The sequence below is a fragment of the Rhinolophus hipposideros genome, assembly GCF_964194185.1.
Source record: "Rhinolophus hipposideros genome assembly, chromosome: 4".
Lineage (NCBI taxonomy): Eukaryota > Metazoa > Chordata > Mammalia > Chiroptera > Rhinolophidae > Rhinolophus > Rhinolophus hipposideros.
The window spans coordinates 52,559,815-52,580,399 of NC_138050.1; the positions used below are offsets into that span (position 1 = coordinate 52,559,815).

At 43.7% G+C, this 20,585-nt stretch overlaps 1 protein-coding gene across 1 annotated transcript in view; it reads right to left on the bottom strand.

The window, feature by feature from the left end:
• LOC308496450 (uncharacterized protein) overlaps window positions 1-20,585 on the bottom strand; it is a 206,773-nt gene that overhangs the window by 156,096 nt on the left and 30,092 nt on the right. The window lies entirely within an intron of this gene.

The following is a 20,585-nucleotide window of genomic DNA, read 5'->3' on the forward strand; positions in this document are numbered from 1 at the left end:
GGGATGACGGTGACACTTCTATGGGAGGCTATGATGCCCAAATCTTTCTCTCCTTTGAGCTTGATGCTGCTTTGCAGGAGATAAGCCACAGTCTAAGAACTGGTTTAAAATTGGAAAGAGATGAGAACAGATGCTGTAGTCTAAGAATATTTTCACTATTTTGTTCACATGGAAGTTTAGTTAAGCAGAAATCAATGAGAAAGTGAAAACAAATAAAAATTCATTCTGAAAAATGTTAAGAAGCAGCATATGGCAAGTAGGTAGGTGTTTCAGAAAAACAAAGGCACCCTAAGAGTGTTGTTTGTATGCTAGAAACAGGAACAGAAATAGCATTTCCTACAAAGCACGTTTCTTGGGACACCAGGTGATGATTCCCGAAGAAATAAACCTGAACGTGAGCTTGTCACCCTGGGTTGGGATTTGGATCCAGCAGCCTTGGAAAATTATACTACAATCAAATGTATCAAATTCTATAACCAGCAATTTCAAATTGTGCATTCCAAATTGATATATTCTACACAAATAAAAGGATCTGATTTTGGGCTTTGAAATCAGCCGCCTGCCTTCTGTTTGCTGTACAATGCCATCTGACTTCCTAAAAAGCGTGGTGCCTTTTTTTCCCTCCTGCACCTGCTTAGCTTCAAAAATGTCAGCAGCTCATCTCAGACAGTTCCGTATGATGCCGGAGCTGTGATCACCTGACAACACCGGGAAAAAGCAAGGTGAGGGACAAGGGAGGGCGGGATGGTGATGGGCCCTGGAGCAGGAAGGATAATGGGAACCAAATAGCCCGGGGCCTTGGCCACTTCACCAAGGGAAGACCCCCTGCACCACCTCCTAACTCACCTGGAGCCAAGGGCTAGGAATGTTCTTTGAGAGGAGAAGCTCCAGGTGTAGCAAATGTTTCTGATTGATAAGAGGGCCTAGGTCCCACACAGGACTTAGAATTCCTCCTATTTATGCAAATGTTCCCCAAGATGATTTCATATTTCAAGTCATCATCAGAGAGGGGTGAATCTATTACTCACACAGAATCAGACAGTGTCATGGAAGTACCAGTCAGATCTTCAGTCTGTGTGACCTTAGGAAAGTTGCTTAACTTCTCTGACCCTCAATTTCCCCATCTGTAAAATGAGTTGTTCACGATGCCTCCTTACTGGGGTTGTGGTGAGGATCAAACAATGAAATACGTGTCAAGTGCTAAGAACAGTGCCCAGCATAAATGTAGCATAACTGCTGCTATGACTATAGTTGCTATTATTATCAGTCATCTTTCCTTAAGGGAATATAGCCTGTTTCCCCGAAAATAAGACCTAGCCCGACAATCAGCTCTAACGCATCTTTTGAAGCAAAAATTAACATAAGACCTAGTATTATATTATTATATTATATTATACCTCCAGGTCTTATATTAAGTTTTGCTCCAAAAGACGCATTAGAGCTCATTGTCCAGCTAGGTCTTATTTTCGGGGAAACACGGTGTTTCAGAGAAATAAAATGATAGCCTAGATATTCTGCCAAAGGTCAAGGGCTCGCCTAAACTAATGTTATTATCTAAAGGGAAATAAGGAAACTTTCTTTAAAGGGCACGGAGCTGCTTACAGGCTAGAATAGCAAATGATAACCCCACTGCAGCTTTAAATTTTCTTTTTCATAAATAGAAATATAAAAGGATCCAATCACTTTAAAAATTATTGGTAAGAAGAAAAGCTATATCCACTGAGCATAAGAAATAACAATCAGACTACTTCAGTTTTATGGTACCTGTTTAACAATGACAGTTTGGGGAGAAGGCAGAATGGGGGCTGTGAAAGAGGTCTGAGCAGGAAAAGAAAGGTGTGAGAAGGCAGGTGAGGGAGGGCTGGGCATGGAGCCACGGGGAGCCATGAAGTTGTGGGTTTCAAACCAATGTTCCCTGATCTCACCTGTCTGAGAAATACCACCCCGCCATTTCACAGTCGCTCTTTATGCCTGTCTGATATCATTTGTAGGTTGTAAACTTATTCTGGAAATACAGGTTCATTTTTACTTATGAAACTTGGAATATTTTGCTCAATTACCTGGTTAAAGTCCTTCCTGGGGAACCTCAGAGATGTCAAGTCAATTTTCCCTGCCACCTCTACTTTCTCTGTCCAGGGCACATCTGCCTGGCAGATGGGGACCCAGACCGCCTCCTCTCTCCCCCAGAAACCTTTCCCTGCTGTCTATTCTCACGGTGAATGCTTCCCTGCTCTGTGTCTTACCCTATGTAGGATTCCAACTGTTCGTTAGGCATTATCTTATATTGCCTTGCATTACTGATTATTTTATATGATTTACTTACGTGTATAAATCTCTTCCCTCAAAGCAGAGACCTTGGTGTAGATCATTGGAACCTTTCCCCTCTTACCTTGCCTAGCAGAGTTCAACACTCATTGATGGATTAATTAAAATCAAGAAGAAAATAGCCTAACTGGGAATCAAGATAAATTTAGGCATTTGAGATGACAATATAGAATATGCATCCAGGATGAAGAAACTGTGGTACATTTATACAATGGAGTGTTACTCGGCTATAAAGAAGAAAGAAATCTTACCATCTGTAACGATATGGATGGACCTAGAGAACATTATGTTAAGTGAAGTAAGTCAGACAGAGAAAGACAAATACCATATGATCTCACTTATATGTGGAATCTAAAGAACTAAATAAATGAGCAAAGTAAACAGAAATAGTCTCAGAGATATAGAGGAAAAGCTGAGCTTTGCTACAAGGAAGGGTGGTGGGGATGAGGGAGAAGGGGAGGGGATTAAAAAGCATAAATTGGTAACTACAATATTGCCACAGGGATAGGAAAGACATTTTGGGGAATATAATCCATAACGTTGTAAAGATTTTGTAGGGTATCCGATGGACACGTGTCTCATTAGGGAGACCACTTCAGGAATGGTGTAGATGCCTGATCGCTGCACTGTACACCTGAAGCTGAAGCTGAATAACACTGTTTGTCAACTGTAATTCAATATATATCTAGTCATGGGATATGGAGTGCAACATAGGGAAGAGTCAATGGAATTGTAATAAACATATACAATGCCAGAGGGGCAATAGATTGGGGGAGAGGGATTATCAATTTGTGAGGGGTGAAATGGCTATTATTAGGTTGGTGCAAAAGGAATTGTGGTTTACAAGGTTAAAAATAATTGCAAAAACCGCAATTACTTTTGCACCAACCTAACGCATTGTTCTGTACACCTGAAACTTCAAAAAAGAATATACATCCAGGGAAATTTTCTAGAAAAAATTGGAAACATGAGCAGCCAGGATGGAGATGGTGGTTAAGCCATGAGACGAAAGTCAAGGGGGCAAGGCCTCCCATTGGAGCTGACGTCAACCTTAGCCCAAATCCTTTATCTCCTGTCTTCGTGAAAGTCTATTTACTAAATATTTTAATCCACAGTATCTGGTGCATGGTAGGTGCTCAATAAATATTGGTTAAATGCTCAATGAATGAATGCACTTACCTGAAAATGCAGTAATAATAAAGCATTACATACGTGCTGGACAAGTCTGTGCAATTTAGTGACTTAGAGGTGTTACCAATAGCTGTTTTGATGGGAAAGTGATAAGTCATCTCCCCATCACTCTTTGCCATGGAGAGTAGTCTTGTGGAGCAAACGGCAGGAGGGAGAACTGTATCAGAGTCCAGACACGTATGCGCAGACTCTGTTGGAGGGGAAGTTCTCCTCACGTTTGGAAGAGGCTCCGCACTCCTGTAGGAGTAACGCAGATGTAGGACACCAACATTTGGATGTTAGTAAGCTAGTGCTTATTTGTGATTATACTGGTATTAGCAGAAATCACTTCTTTCCAAAATCATACTTTTGCATGCCTCTTTGCTCCGCCTCTTTCCCACAATGTGGAAAATACAAAATAGTACTTTTGATTCCAAATAGGAGTTATATCTGCCTCCTGCCACCCCCCTCTGATTCCAAAATTATTGCTTATTTTTACGGTTACACGTTTTTGCTTATTTTGAATACAAACACAGTGCCTGGTTTTCAAGAGAACCTTGCCTATCTGGGCTACACAACAGAGCAATGACTCCTGTTTTTGAGTGAAATGTGAGCAAAGTATAATTATTAAGTTTCCTACTGACACCTGTGATAGAGTTATGTGAAAAGATTTACACTTTAAAACATTATTTTTCAACTGTAAACCTTTTTCATGGAGAAAAGTTTCTGGACCTGGAGTGGGTCATGGAAATCTTCAATGTGTGCGAGCCTTAAGAAAGCCTTCTTTGACTTTAAAAATCTTTCCTTTGGAACAGGCCCTGCACAAATATTCAGCTGAGTCAGATCAACTGAATAGATCCCTAAGTCCAGTGATTTCTGGCAACTATCTTATAAATTGGTTTCTGGGAGAAAAGCGGCTCTGCAGAGATGCTGTTTTCCTTTTCTTCCAAGTGAATGACAGGTTGCGCTGCTCTTTGTAAATAAGGAGCTGCCAATTCAAGGGGGAGGTGGGAATAGAAAGGGGTACCCCCCATACCAGTGTCAGTAGGCATGACGTAGGTGGAGATTTCAAACCTACATCCCAGTGTTGTTCTTGGGCCTCCAAGGGGCTCTGTGTGGGGCCATGACAACGTCTCCATACTGTTGAGAGGACACTCCAACCAGGCCAGCAGGTGCAGCTTCACCAGGGAGCTCATTAGAAATGCACATTATCAGGCCCCACCCCAGACCCATGAAAGAAACTTTGGGGGTACATCCTGGCCATCTGTGTTTTAACAAGTCCTCCAGGTAAATCTCATGCACACTCAGTGTGCGTATCACTAGACTACCCTTCTTCATCTCCTTTCAGGCGGGAAGGCTTGTGTTTTGTTTCATTTAAATAATTATGCTGTGGAGAGGGCTTCCGCTGGACCTGGGAGATACCATAAATGCTCCCTTAGGCAGTGAGACCTAGGTGAAGCCACTCTGGGCTACAAGATGATCTGCCTGTCTTGTCTTGGAGCATGTGCCTCTACCTGTGTTCTCCTGTGGTTCACATGCAAGACACAGGTAGTTTGGGCTTCTCCTGATCTTTCCATGCTACCAATAGGGGAGAACTCAGACAAATCTTTAGTATCAAGATATCAGGGGGAGCCAAGATCCACCAAGAAACTTTTCATCACATACACTTGGCTGCTGAAATGTCACACGAGGCTAAATGTTCACAAGAGGAAGATAAAATTAGTCATTCAAGGCCAAATTCAGGGCTAAGACTCCCCCTCCTAGCTGATCAGATAATGTCCCCAGGCTTGCCAGAGGAAGTGGGTTGCTATGGTGATGGTAGGAGATGAGATAGAATTTGGAAAAAAAAAAGACTATAAAAATGTTGTAAGTCAAGAAAATATTCTTATGACTTAAAAATACTTGGTCTGAATAAAGGCAGGTGACTTTCATTGCCTATTTCTCTTAATGGAGCTGTCATCATAAAACTGGTCAGATTTCCTAACTTTTAAGACAAAGCAGAATCTTATTTTACTATGTATCCCAGGATCCCCTAAGATCAAAGCCACAGAAAGAAGGACCTTTGTCCTAACACCTCCCTCATGGCAGGCTAACTCCATGACACATGATTTTGCTGTCTGTAGTTATATTTGAGAAACTGTGATTTAATGGATGCGATTTACTAATTATTGTTGCAGACATCCCAGGTCTGGGCTGTACTTGGTTTCACACACTGCAACAGAGAGTAGGAAGCAGTATTTCAGAAGGATTGTCACTCAATAAGCATGAAATTACATTTAATCACAAATTTAATGTAAATGAATGTAATCAGGTAATTAGAATGTGTAGTGGCGTGATATTTACAACATGTATCAATGCACTTATAATGTTGTGTAAAATTATGTTAAAAATTCTTATTGAACTTTGTAAAAAAAGGCACTGTTCAGCGAAAGCAGATGATTTTAAAGTTCAACATCTTGATCACTTCAACATTTCATTTATGAAATGCTGTGTTTAGCCAATACTTTTAACAATTTGCTAAATATGTTTTGTAAAAATCAAACAATTTCATAGTTAGTGGAGTGCTAAAAAAGCGCTAGGATCTATTCTCTTGGCTGCATATAGCTCAAACAGCTGAAACCATTTTAAAAAGATGCTTCATTATAAATCATTGAAAATAGGAATTCAGAAGAGAAATGCTGACACAATCCTTTATTCCAAATGAGGGCCTTAAGCACCACCAGATTCCTGAATGTGACCAAATGACAATATCCTACGTGACTACTTGGGCAGAAATGATGCAGACGGCATTGCTCACAGAGGGCCGTCTACACAGTTCCAATCTGGTTGCTTCAAAGTAAAGTGACCCAGTAGAAGATACAGCTGCTTTTCCAAATGTATCTGTGTAAACATCTTGATGTGTGGCTGTTTTCAAAAGGTGCTTCTAGGAACTCCTAGGAGGCCCCCCAGACAAGGGTCTCAGGGGGGACTTGGGGTACCTAGTGGGGAGCTCTTGGGGGTCCTGGGTCTCCAGCATCCCCACCTACCCCAGCAAGGGCACTTTTGCCCTTGTGTACTTCATATTGAGCTTCCTGAAAGATTTCATCTGAAAAAGAATACTGATGCTGAAAATGTTTGGAAATTGCTGGTATACAGAGGAAGCTTCATCAGATTACAGCAGGATTGGGACTAATATTAGGCTAACAAAGGCAGGACCAGGGGGTCCCCTGTAGAGGACAGGGCTGAGCATACACCCAAAGTTAGGGAGGTCACAGATAAACCCAGAGAGGTTAATTAGTACAGGAGGCAGGTTCTGCAGGTCTAGGTGAGAGGGGGTCTTCACACTCCCCTGGGTGCACACAGGATCATCTAGTGTCCAGGTGCATTGTTGGCTTTAATGGAATAAAGTCCCAGAGCTTGTTTCTGTATGACTGGAAATGTACCCCCTGTCTGCCATTTCATTTTTTCTTCCTCCTCTTTCTCTCCCTTCTCCCACATTCAAAAGAAAGGCAAATATTTCCCCTGTCCCAATCTCACCATGATGCAACATTGCAGACTGTGAAACCCCTGGGGACCCCAGACAAAGGGACAACTACAGAGGGCACTTAGTTGTGAGACCCCCACAATGCAAAAATTTTAAAGGCTATAACCCTCTTCTCTGTCCATCTATATGTCTGTCTCTATGTATTTTGTAAATAAAAATCAGAGAAGACTGCACAGGATTATGTGTTCATACATGTTGACTAAAAATGAAGTCATCATTTTTCTGATAATCATTAGGGATGTTTCTGAATTATTTGGTTCTTTTTCTTCTGGGACATATGATTAAAATTTACTTTTTTACCCCTTGGAGTTAGTTACCCCATGGGCTTGTTTCAGCCACTGTAGAAAGGATATGTATATTTAATTCCTGTACTTGACCTCATTTTCCCTTCCTAGGCATAGTAATTTAACCCTATGCTGAGAAACCACCCTCAGCCAAGCGCTCTGAGTGCCTGTTATGAGCAGATACCCACTCCTGCCCCATGGTCCACCCTAAACATGGAGTCCTCTCATGTGAGGTGCCGAGACTTAGGGCTGTTTGTTACAGCAGCATAACCTAGCAACTCTGCCTAATGCAGAAGGTGCGTTTGACTGGGCTGACTGCTATGACAAAAAGAATTGGATTTTCTCATTAAGGTATGTGGTAAACATTTGCTATAAATAAAATAAGCAAAATTATGTAGCTCCAACATACAATATATTAGAACACATATCCTATGTAACTATTTAAAATTATGCTATGAAAACTTAAATGTCATCTTAAAAATGAATGAGGGGGGTACATAATTTTTCAAGTGTTAAAAGCACATGAACAAAGAAGGTCAAAGACCCTGGAGAACCCTGGTCCAGAAAATCAAGAGCCAGGAACACAGTCTAGAGGCTGTTAGGGGTTGAATTGTGGCCCCAAATGCACATATTGAAGTCTCCATTCCTAGTTTCTCAGAATTTGACTATTTAGAAATAGGGTTGTTGCCGATGTAATTAGTTAAAATGAGGTCATACTGGAGGAAGGTGGGTGTTCTTATAAAAAGAATGCCAAGTGATGAAACAGACAGCACCCAAGGAGAAGCCATGGAAAGATGGAGGCAGAAATCAAGGTGATGCTTCTATAAGTCAGGGAACATCAAAGATGGCCAGAGACCACCAGAAGAGGAGAGCTTGGAAAAGATTCTCCCTCACCGCCTCAGAGGAACCAACCCTGCTGTCTGCTGACACCTTGACCTCAAACTTCTGGGCTCCAGAACTGTGACAATCAATTCCTATCGTTCAAATTGCCCAGCATGTGGAGCTTTGTCAGAGCAGCCCCCAGAAACGAATAGAAAAGTGTACGGAAGAAAGAGTGAGAGATACAATGAGAAATAAACTACCAGATGAGGGTCTGACTAGCAGGTTTGGCACCTTCAAGAAGGTAGCTGGTCTGAAGAAGCTACTATTCAAAGTAGGGCTTCTGAATCAGTGTTCTTCCCAGGATCAGGAGAGTGCTGAGAGGGTGATGACATGGTGGGACCCTAGAGAAAGCAGGAAGGCCAAAGCTGGGGTCTGGGAGCCCTTCCCCGTCCTTGGAGAAGCCATCTTTGTCGGGGATTTGGGATTCCACAGGTTGTGTGCTGTGGCTACTTGTGACCCAGTGTCACGCTCTGAGGCCATGATCCTTGCTGCTCCGACAAGCCCTCTATGTGTCCTGGGAAAGCTGGCCAACGTGTGACTAACATTTCTAGAAAAGGAAGAGAAAAAAGCTGACCAGAAGATTGATTAAGTATCCCCTCAGTCATGGCAGGAACCATTTGCCAAAACATATTTGGGTTCTATGTGGCATATCCCACATAAGCCTGTTAGTATTTACGAAGCATGCTCATGCCCCAACAAGCCTCTGGGTCTTAGAAAGCCGAGGCCTCTCTGTCCAATTAGATTTCATATTGGATTAACATCAGTACAAATGAATAGACTCAATATGCAGTAAGCAGAACCTTTGAAGTGCTCTGAGACACTGGCGTTTGGAATTATTGGCCTTTATGTGATATCTAGGCTCATCAAAGAGCACCGGTCAAGGCATCATGGCGGGATTTATTAGATTGCTATCATTCATTTAGGTCATACCTTATTCTTTACCTTATTTAACCCTGCGAAAGTTATGGGGTCCCAAGAAGCAAAGTCTGCTCCTAATATCACAGCCTGGTGAGGGAGTGCTGGGGTCAGGATTCCTATCCCAAGCCTACATTTTAACACCATGCCACACTGTCTCCCCATGGAAGTGGTGCAAAATATTGGTTAAAAGGAGAACCTCACTGAAGAATGGCCAGATGGACAGAACTGCGCCTGCCTGAATGGATGGGAGCCCCAGGGGACGAGGGAAATGAGCAAGCTTGTCTCCCAGGCAGGGGGGCCTGCTCAGGTTCTTGGCCTCGCAGAATCGTTTTGTGCCGCTTGCATGTCCGCCAGCCTGGCTGAGTGGAGCTCTGATAGCAGACGGCTTTGTTCCTATCGTCTTTCTTTAGCTGCAGGGCTGTGCCCTTTGCCCAGGTCTAGTTTCAACAGGTGCCAGGGACTTAGTGGGTCAAAACAGTAAGGCGCATTCATCCTTAAATCGCTGCTGTCCGCCAGCACCGTTCATCAAAGTACGGCCATGCCTCCTCCCATCCATTTGGGCACAAGTCTCCCGTCGGGCACAATGATTTATTCATGTCTCCTCAAAGATGAGTATCATATGGGACTCATTATATGATGGATTTCAGCTCATCTGAATGATTGCATTGCCCGTGTGGGACCTGTCAGAGGCTCGGGGCCCTGGGAACTGGACACCTAACACCGGAGGCTTCGTGGGAACCCTGTCCCTGGATGAGCCCATCTTGGAGACTCAGAGGCATGTCAGCACAGCTTCGGGGTTTGGCTCTGTATGAAGGAGCTGAAGCAGGGATGTCTGGCCTTAGGGAGAGCCACTGTGTAGTTTGCACGTTGTACAACTTTAGCTGCAAATGGAATCTTGAGGCTTCTGGAAGCTGTGTGTTCTCTCGGTGTGCAGGCTGGGCTGTGCACAACCTGCTCTTATTCCTCTAGGCCTCAGATCTTTGCAGATGGAAAGTTGGAAGTATGTAGTGATGAGATGCCTAGGGTCCCTTCTACATAGTTCGCGTTCTGCCCCAGAACTCAGTGGAAAGCCAAATTTCTAAAGATGAGCTTCGCCCAGGAAAATCTCAAAGTGTAATTCGATATTTATTTTGGCTATAAGAACACATAGTGAGGCACAGTGGGGTTTCAAATGGGATTTGAGGATATGTGCTGGAGAAGTGTCCTGGGAAGTCACCAGGCGGCAGATCCTGATAGGCTTCCCAGGTCACACTCGTGATTACCTTTGGCAATGGGAAATCATTAAAGAGTTTCAAGCCAGAGACTGACATGAGCAGACTGGCCTTTAGCAAGTGGACTCTGATATCTGAACAGACGGTGCTTTGCAGCACGTGGGACTGTGAGCAAGGTAACCTGTTAGGTGGCTGTCGTGAAAAATCCAGGCAGGACATAATACAGACAGAGCTAAGGACTCAAATAACAGATAAAGGCAGGTTTAGCATGAACACCCTCTAGAGAAATAAAGATTTCCAGTAGGCAGTGCTTAACCTCCAATTCCTGTCTCAATGCCAGAACGAATCCAGGAAACTACGACTGGACCCTGATGTACATATGTAGAAACAAGGTCATTTGAAAGGAGGTAGTAGCCGTTAGACTGCTGTGCAAAGAAACTTGCTGTTGGGAGGCCACTCTCACGATTGTGTGAAAGCTGCTGATTTCAAGATAGTTCTGCAGGTCACTTACTATTTTGTACCAAGGATAATTTTGAAGAAAATATCCTAATAGCATTCCATTGTCACTCTAGACAACACAGTGACTTGAGGCATATTTCATTGGCACATAATAGAAGTCACCTTCAAGATAAGAGGGAAAGTAAGACTTCTGTCCTTTTCTATACTAACAGACCACCTTCTAGCCAAGGCAAGCACCCATCCCTCCGGAGAAGGCAGGCAGAATCAATGTATATGGATGTGATATGTGGCTGTTTCTTCCTAACAGCTCTGATTCCCACTGACTGAGACCTGTCATTAGATATAGACCTGTCCCCTCTGTCCCTCAGGGCATCCATGGTCCCACGATGCTGAGATGCTCGGTGGTTTCTGCAAGGCGGGAGTGAGAATACATATCTAAAGATGGGGCTTCTAAACTCCGTCCATTGACTTGTCTTGATGTGTTTGCATTTAAAGAGCCTGGTCCTATAGACTGGGAATCAGGTCAGGCTCTCTACAGGAGAAGCAGATTAGTATGGAGCCCTTTCCCTTTGGATGCACTGCAATATCAGATCTGCACAAATTTGAAGAATTTTAAGACATAGGAGTCAGAGACAACATCAAATTTTAAAGATTTCACCCTGGACCATTGGGGCACCTGAGGAAGGACCCCAGATGAACATCAGTTCAACACAGAGATTCCAGTGACTCTCCTGTATCAGTCTTGAGGGCAATCAGAAAGGCTTATGGAGATTCTGAGGCAGGATCAGCCCCTAGTCGAGTGGGTAGAGCATGAAAAACATGAGGAATGACAACTAAACATGTTGCGTGGGAGCCTCTGGCTTTCTGTCACTGAAATTATAAATATGAAATAGGTTCCAGAGGGAGTGTGTGAAATGACAACTGTTATGAGACAATGGGAGCCCTGGGAATGCACCCCATCACCCTCTCCCTCCACAGTCTGGCTCATCAACAATGTAGAGAGATCCTGGTGACCGACCATGAATTTTAGGAAACTAACAGCTTGTGCCCACTTGGCCAGGCTGGTTCCACATTGTTTCTGTGCTGGAATCACTTTCTCAATCAACCTTGATTGTGTGTAGTCATTGATCTGGCTCACATGCTCTTTTCTACCCCTGCTAATTTTGGCCACCACCATTCACTACCTTCACTTGGCAGAGCCACAGGTTGTGCTCATCCTACTACATACAGGGTGTTTAAATTTTCCAGTATTGTGTTTCACTCTGGTAAGGTAGAATTTAAACAGGTGGGTAGGCCAGACCTCAATCCATATGTTAAAATTTCTCCTATGGATTACATATTATGAAGTACCTAGAGCTCTGTCTTCCTTTATTCATTTTATGTTGAAAGTGGGTGGGATAATACAAAGCAAAGCATCCAGAGACCCTCCCAGACAATCACCTTTCTTGGCATATATAGTTACAGGAGGAACTAAAAAAGTACTGCCCCAATCAATATTAGCTTTGGTCCTGCAAGCTTTCTGTCATTAAAAAGGGGGTCACCGATGAATTGGCATGTTTGGATAATGGAGAGATAATATCCCCCAGCACATGTCCTTCCCCTTCAAAAGATCACTAAAAAGGTATCCGAAGACACTTGGGGCTATAAATAAAGAGGTCATTCACCCAGCTCAAGATATCTCCCTCCAGGTGTTACCTACAATATGACCAAGGCGTCACCCACTGTTCTTCATACTTGAAAGTGCTGCTCAAATCCCCTGGGGCTCCTGCTGAAATGGAGATTCTGATGCAGTGGGTGTGGGGTGGGGCCTGACATCTCTCAGAAGCTCTCAGGGTCCATGGACTACACTCATCTAGCAAGGTTCTAAGACTTTGGTATTTGCCTGAGGGAGAAGACAAGCACCTGATCTCTGAATGACATTGACTTTGAAGTCAGGTGCTCCTGCGCCTGGGCCTTGATAGACACCAAGGGCTTCTTTGACCTAAAAGCTTATCATAGATAGGGTCCTTGTCACCCCTACCAGCCACAGTCACATGGGAATTTCCCGTGTGCCCATGATGATCAAGATGGGCCTGTGGAAGTCACACAATGGGTCCACCAGAACCTCTATGAGGTGCTGGCCTGAGAACTGATATCTGGCTCATAGCCAGCTCTTCCCAAAGGGAAGGACCTATGGCTGTGGCCCCACACATGGACTCAGGAGATGCCATGAGGGAAGGCTGAAGGGCTCATTCTCTGTGCAGAATTGAAGGAGCATTCATTTACAGGATTCAATCCTATGTATGCATTTGGGTGACTGGGTCTGATGAAGGGAGTATTGGGCCTAGAGGTATATAGAGCAAGTTCCTGGGGATCAAGTGGCTATAATTTCCAATTCATATTAAATGCTAATTGCAATGTAGATAGCCACTGGACCTTTGGTGAGAGCCATTAGAGCAGGTCAGATATCTCAGAGCAGGCAATGGGAGCATGAACAGGGTACCATGGAGGGAGGGGCCCTGCCTTAACACACATCTGGTGTATATCAGCTGCATGCAACACAAGAGGCCAGGCATATGAAACCTGTAAGAAAAACAGAAATTCACTGCTTTACCTGTCACCAGGAAGACTAGAAGAAATGGGAAAACAAGATGTTGGCTAAATATCTGGAGATCAAGGTACAAGGAGGAGAAGGTTGAGTGCCCAAGTTAGAACCATGAGCTCAGTGGGGACAAGAAAGATTCAATCCAGGACCTCACAGTCATGTACAATCATGGAGGTCTTGATGACTTTTCTCTTGTCTGGTGTGGTCCCCCTAATTCATGATGACTTCTGAACTTTGCTAGAACCATTCAGGCTGAATACAGCCTCCATTTACTAATATTACCTTGTCTATTTGTGATTCTAGGATTTGTAGCCTCTAGTTACACCAGCACACCTCTGTGACAAGGCCAGAATACCAAAAAGACCCTGATGTATAACACACCTTCTTGGCTAAAGAAAAATGTGTATATTGGATCCAAATTGGGGAGGGCCATTCTCAGACCCAGTGGACTGAGGTTCTACTTCAGTCTAGAAATCACCTTATTCTGAATCACATAAGGTAAAAAGTTGATACAAAATGGATAGGTCATAGAGTTAGACATTAAATGAACTCAATGACAAGGAAAACATAAACAAAAGTGCCCACCGATGGCTCTCCTCTATCTAGTCTGGTGGCACTGGGTCATAGTCCTGTTTGCTGATGAGCCAGGGCTCACCAAGAACCTTCTCCCATTAAGAGTGGACAACGGCCAAGTTCAAGTGTTGCTACTCAAGTGTGACTCCTCCAACTGATGGGACAAAGTGGGGGAGGTGGACTGTGCCAGTCTTGGACTAGCACGTCACAGAACTTCTGGGTCATCTACCGCAAGACTCATTTTTCCTTCCTCTGGACAAAGCTTGGCTTAATTGAGTGCTTTGTGCTTTGTTAAATGTTTTATTATTATTTAAGTGTAGAAGGCCAATAGATCAGGAGGCAGCTGCTAATCTATTTAGTAACTAACTGAAACGAAGTTGGTTACTCACAGTTTCTAGTAGAAAGGGGCACATTACACCATACAGGGCCACATGGGGAAGCACCAGGGTGGGTCAGGAAGAGTGGTTGAGGGGAAAACATGGGCAAGAGTGTTTACTGTAGTCTGGCAAAGGAATGAGCAAGGCAGGGCAAGCAGGCTTAGGACTGGTTAGTGTGAATAATTCCATCAGGCTCTGGGGCAGAGGACTTGTCCCTAGTTGTCTGGTACCTGGCCCTGTGGTGATTAGGATAGTTGAATAGTGGCCCTGAGTGTGAGAGCTGATATAGAATGTGGTTGGAGGTGTGGATTTAATCAGCTTCAGCCAGGCCTCAAAATTGGATCAAAACAACATTTAAAAAAACTGTATTATATGCTGAGAAATCAGAAGACCTGATTGGTTTATTCCTCAAAGAGAATGTGTGTGTCTATCTGTATATATGCCTATATGTAAAATATGTATGATGTATAATTCTTGTGTTTTATATATATATATTTCCCATATTATTTATTATAATACATAATATATACAGAAGATTCTCTTTATGTACATTGAGAATGTTCTCTCGTTATATATATGGATATTTTATATCTAATATAAAATATGGGAAATGTCTGCCAAGTTTTTATACCTTGCCATGAGAAGATATGAATACTTGCTACTTTGCAAATCCTGTTCTTAAGGTTAAAGAAATTCTCACTCTTAGTGTACGGATGAGAAAGTAGGCACTGTCAGGGGATGCCATCTTTGACATCTACTTATATTTAATAAAGAACCGATCCCCTTCCCCCATGGAGGTAGTAACCAGGTTGAATATGTAGAGTTTGTCCACCAGTACTAAGACATAGTGGCAGGTTTTCACTCTTCAAAATTTTTAACTAAGAAAAAGAAGCTCTATCAGTGGGGGAATGAGAATCAGTGCAATAGTTGTTTATTATTCAATTTTCTTTGGTGTAGAAAATAAAAAGGATTTTTTTTTTAGGAAAAAAAAGACTTTTTTTTTTTTTAACTGATATTTGACACTTAGAGTTCTAAGTCCCTTCCCACTGCCTTCTGAAAAGAACTGACCAATCAATCCATTAAGTGCTGATAAGGAGGAAGGTAATTCCTCTGATTGCTGGCCAGTAATTTGCACAGACACCGTCCCTGTGAGGAAGGCATGCAGGAGTAATTTCTGATGACATTGTCTATGATGGTGTCTTCATAAGAGTTCTGAAAACAATTAAGTCATTCACTTCAGCCTGACAGGATGTGTTGTTAGGGGCACTGCATGTCCCTCAGCCACTCAGGACAGAAGGATGGCTGGTCAGTTCCTGGCATTAAGCAGAGATGTCTGTGAGGTCATCTGCAGCCTCATGAAGGGGGTAGAGGCAGCACCCACTGGAAGAGAGCTGCTTCAAGACACTGGCTGTCCCCTTAATAAGGCAGTGCCCAGCCCCTTGGAATGAGCCCTGGAGACAGAATCTCTGTGTAGGCAGGGCAGGTTGGGGCTGAAGTTCAGGCAAGGTACAGACGCTACCCTTGGTTTCCAACACCTGAGGAAACAGTTGTAAAGTTGAGTGTGACCTCACTACAGGCTCAGGGATGGGGGAATTTCAGAGGAGAGACGCTTAGCCCTGATGCTGCTGCAGACGCCTGGAGCTAACTTCCCTCCTCACCACCCAGCCCTGCTTCTGAAGCAGGAGCACCTTTCTCTGCACCACCCAGGGTCCCCATCTCCGCAGGGTTCAACTTCCAGAGCATGGCACAGACAGAGCAAGGTGCTCCCTCTCCCTCTAGTTGAGGCCCACCACCCCAATCTGCACTTCCTGTCCCAGGAGCCATCTATCAATTTCCCTGTAACTGACATTAGGGAGTTCTTCTTCTCCCTCCAGAGAAGAATTTCTCACTCTGACTATGGTCCAACAGAACGACAAAAGAGACACATTCAGACTTTGAGGGTCACTTACAAATTCTAGTGAGAAATGGGATCAAGAACCAAGTACCTACTCACTGTCTTTCTAATAACTTCCTTTTCTCAATGCCATGAAGAAAGCTGACATTTTACATGTCCAGCTCCATTTGTATGTGGCTGTATTCGAGGCTGTAACTTGGATCAGTTTAAGAAGCATTTATTGGGCACCAACTGTGTGCACTGTGCTAGATCTAAGAGCTAAGATGGTGGCTGCCAGTGCTGAGGACTCACGTGCTGGCACGGGAAGCAAACAAACCCAGTGACCTAATGATAGCATACGTGGACCTGTGCTCCATGGGGGATTAGCAAGTGCTTTTTGGCAAAATGCAAGAATCAGAGACTTGCTTGGCCAGGATGGGGGTAGTTATGGGAAAGGAGGGAGAAGGTTGAGAAAACTCTACATGAAGGAGTAATATGTGAGCTAAACCTTGAAAGTCGAGTAGGATTTTGTCCTGGGACAAATATCAAAAACTGTTAAGTCTCATTACAATTAGAGTTCTGTTTTCATAGACTTTCTTCCATGTCAATCAGCTATGAGGTCTGACAATTAAGTCCACACACATGTTGCAATGATGTTGCTAACCTTTTTTGATGCCAGAGGGATTATTCATTAGGAATGTGTACCAACTGGACAAACAGTTAACTAAGTTTACTATTTGGAAGTGCTGAAAAGGCTGCGTGGAAAAGTTAAATGACCTGAACTTTTCGCCAACAATTCATGGCTTTTGCATCACGACAATGCACCAGCTCACACGGCACTGTCTGTGAGGGAGTTTTTAGCCAGTAAACAAATAACTATTGGAACACCCTCCCTACTCACCTGATCTGGCCCCCAATGACTTCTTTCTTTACCTGAAGATAAAGAAAATATTGAAAGGAAGACATTTTGGTGACACTCAGGACATCAAGGGTAATCTGATGACTGCTCTGATGGCCATTCCAGAAAAAGAGTTGCAAAATTGCTTTGAAGGGTGACTAGGCGCTGGCATTGGTGCGTAGCTTCCTAAGGGGAGTACTTCAAAGATGACTGTACTGATATTCCACAATGAGGTATGTAGCACTTTTTCTAGGATGAGTTCATGAACTTAATTGTCCGACCTTGTATAACTGTCCGCAGAAAGATAATAAAAATACAAGAAATACCAGCCTTTGGAAGTGAAGAGCACCGAGGCTAGTAATCCAGGTATGATACAGCTGGGTGATGGATGCTTTCTGATTGATTGAACAACAGGGATTAGGTTTTGGAATTTTTGAAATTGAAACCTAAATATCAAATATTTAAATCATTGCTTCCCTTGAGCCCTGAACCCGTGGCCCTTCCAGATCTTGCCCATCTGTTATCCATACTCTTCTCTGTGGGCAAAAAAGATCAGTCTCATCTATTCTTTGCCACCTCCCCTCTCCTGACCCTGTGTCTACCCCCTCCCATCCTCCAACTCTTCTTTTAATCTTGATACCTCGAGAGCTACCACACTGCACCCACCTGACTAATGTTCTTGCAACAATCGTCCAAAAGCAGGACTTACACTTGCTCCTCACCCACTCTGCTATCGAACTCTTGCCCTATCCCTCAGCTGAAACTGACCCCTTTGTGGTTTCTGGTGGTCTCTGAGCCCAATGGCATGATGGCCTTCCTCCCCCTGGCTAGCTTAACCCCTGCAATGTGGTCCCCCACACTGTCAGTGGCAGGGCAAACTGAAGCCATGCGCCTGCCAACCAGCATCCCTGGGAAGAGGGATGTTCAGGGAAGCAGAGGAGAGGCAGAGAGAGGCAGGTGGAGGGAGCAGATTCACAAAGGAATAGGAAGGAACCAGGCTGTACAGAAAAGGAGAGAGGAAAAGTAACAACATCCAGCTTTCCCCTTGTAGCCCTCCAGGGCCCAGCAGTACAAAGCAGGGGACCAGCAGAATCGTGCTATCAAGATCAGATCGGGTGTCCAGTGGAGTTAATGCCCACAAACCAGTGGACACCTCCAACATATTATCAGCTGCGAGCTGCTGACCTAGAATACATTTTGCTTCTTGAGCATTTTCACTGTATTCAACACTACAATCCTGCTCCTGGGTCTACATAAGTGCAAAGGATATTTAACAGCAGGATACTGAAACTGCTCCTACAGGCAAACTGATGTGGCAGGACTGTGAGTTGGGTTAGCAGGAAAAAAGCACTGAAAATGCTCACAGAGGAAGGGAGTTAAGTGGGACCACATGGCTGCTGACTTGCTGAGAGCAGCAGTGGCCAATTAGCCTGGGTGTGGCGATTGAGGTGGGGCACAGAGAAGGGCAGCCTGCGACAATGGATGGCCTGCTGAGAGGCACTGCTCTGGGGGTGGGTTCCGTGGGCTTCTGGCAGGGAAAGGACTGAAGGTCATGGCCTGGGTTTTGCTGTCCCACGGATGTGTGTTGGGAGCTTCATTTCCAATTGCTGAAGAAAATCCGTCACTAGCAAAAACGAGGCAAGGTTTCAGCAGAAACATAAAGAGATGGGGCTTGGAGAGTCTGTGTTTTCATGACTGCTGGATAAAAGATTCTCTAGTGTTAAAACAGTAACCATTTGCAGATTATTTTTAATGAGATACTGTTCTCTTACTGTATTTTTCCATGTAGTTTAGTTTACTGGAGTCTCTGTCATGCTTTTGTTTTTAAATCACAGTATTACAGGTCGGCTGCTTTTCTCTCAAATTTTCACTCAGAGATTATAAGTAATGATACTGAAACCCACTTGTTTGTTATTTGCATGCCTTGCTCTAGGCTCTATTTTCTCCTTACCTGTCACAGATCATCATCTCCACCCGGGCCTTTCAGCTCTCCCGCTCCCAGGATCGAGGTTGGGGTCCTTTTTGACTCTTCTCCCTTCCCTCCACGACCTCCCCATTTAGATGCATCAAATTTCCCATTTTCCCGAGTAACATGATGAGACTTTTTTTTTTTTTGTATTCACACACCTCAACAGTTTCCATCAGTTTTTGCTTCTCTCTAGTCCTATTAATCTGGATATTTTAACTCAGCCAACATGCACTTCGGTTTTCCATGAATTGCTATGAAGCGAGGACAGCCTATAGGGATTTCACATTTGAACAGTGACTCATATAAAGTCCTACAAGGCTAATTAATCTGCAGAAAACACAAAGCTAAGAGCGATCTCTAATAAGACCAGTGTCAGAAGTGAGGGTTATTGACTGAAAAATACCCTACGTATACTCATTTTTTCATTATATTATAGAGCTATTGTTGTGATTTAGATAACAGTGTGGATGGTTGGATTTATGTGAACAAGCCTAGAAGGTGAAGTCTACCAGGAGGTCTCCAGTTGGCCACCCGAGACTCTATTTGCCCTCTTTCAACACAACACCTGGATACATCTAAAGGTGACCGAGACAGATAACTAAGGCAGACATGATTGATGACCAAATCCAGATTCAAAATCCTCAAGATGAGTGGGAGCCTGGGTCTAAAACCGTGGAGACCTGAGCACTCTCAAGAGCTGAGGTGCATGTCTCCTCCCCACTCTGCACTCGGCAATGTCACATCAGTGGCTAGAATTCGACCCTGGCAGAAGCACTGACAGCCTGGGAACTGGAACACTGTGGACCAGGCCTTTTTTCCCCCCCAAGGGAGCCAGTGACAAGGCATTTACCAAGCATGCAGCTGAAACCTTTCACATCCTTAATGAAACTGAACCATTTTATTAGTTCTGGACCACCTCCTTTGAAATTTTTACACGACGGCCTGTCCTATGACTTACTTTGGTATCTGATATACCAGGGGTACCAAAAAAGTGTATACAGGTGGACACTTCGGTCAATGTTGAGCAAGCAGTAGTTTGCCGTAATCAGAAGTGTCTGGATGCCGATAGTAACCACTTTGAGCATCTCTTGTCATTGCAGAAGTCAAACGTGACTTGTATTTACCTTTTGCTATTAGTATACATTGTTACAATTTTAATAGTTTTTTCCTTTCTTCAAATGTGTATACATTTTTTTGGCACCCTCTGTATGTCTTGGTACCTTGCCTTGTCCTTGTAGGTCTGCTGGAGTAAAAACGTATCTGGCAGCTCCACAGCAATGTGGTCCTTTTGGTACATGGAAGAGCAATCCTGATTCTTCGCTCCCAACCACAGTTTAACCCAAATACTGCACCTTGTACTAATTCCTCTCAAATGACTTTCTGTTCGTTTTCTAGAATGTTCCCTCCCTTGCTGGCACTATCATCTTGGGTAGTCATGTCATTTTTTTTGAACCTCATCAGAATAATTACTTATAAAAATTGGATAATAATACCATCTTCAAATTATTGTTGGGAGGATAAAATTCCATCTGAGTGTGA